Here is a 987-nt window from a genome sequence, read left to right on the forward strand (position 1 = left end):
ATGATCCTTGATTATTGATGTGGGTCTAGTCGAATCACATGAGTCCTTGAAAGCAGAGAACCTTTTGAAGCTGTATTCAGAGAGAAATGTGATGATAAGAGAAATAGTCTTCTGTAAGATAATACTGCAAGATAAATAAAACTTGTGTTGCTAAACCCACAAAATGTTTGGTAATTTATTATGCTAGCAATTGAAAAGTAATATATTCCTTTATCTTCCAGCAAACCTAAAAATGTTGACCCTCTGAGCTGCTTCTCTAAAGATCTACCATTTTATAGCTCTCCTTCCTTTAAACATTAAACTTATTTTTAAATTTTCTCTTATCATTTTTATTTAAAATTTTTACCAACAATGGGACAGGCAAATGGCATAATGGCTATGTCACTGGACTCCCATGTAGTCAACTGCTATTCAAGTCCTGGACCCAGTAGCTTAAACTCACTCTGGGCGAGTGTGCGTGCATGCCCAGGATTCCGAGAGGAGAATGGAAAAGAAGGGATCGCAGTGTGGCCATTCCCCCCTGGGGGGGGGGCGAGTTCTTGCTTTCTGTCTCTGTCTCTGTCTTTCTGGCAAGTACATGCACCCTATAGCAAAAACCTCTCAAAAAAAATTTACCAATACTTAAGACATAATTTTTGTTTTTATTTTTAAATAATTATATATTTATTACTATTTTTTAAATTTGTAAAATAATTATATATTTATTACTATTTTTTAAAATTGTATAGGGTATTTATACTCACCAGAGAAAGAGAGATACAGAGAGAGAGAGGAGGAAAGTAAGAAAGCAAGCCACCAGGTCCAGGACTCAAATCGTGGTTGGCCATGTGGGAACCAAGTGCCCTAACCATCATGTCACCTGTTAGCCCCTATCACATGATTTTAAAAAGACTTAGAAAATTATAAAATAGGGGCCGGCAGGTGACATAGTAGTTAAAGATGCTGGACTCCCACATGGCCGACTGCAGTTTGAGTCCCAGACTGGTG

Source organism: Tupaia chinensis, unplaced genomic scaffold (assembly GCF_000334495.1).
Source record: "Tupaia chinensis unplaced genomic scaffold, TupChi_1.0 Scaffold000199_1, whole genome shotgun sequence".
NCBI lineage: Eukaryota > Metazoa > Chordata > Mammalia > Scandentia > Tupaiidae > Tupaia > Tupaia belangeri.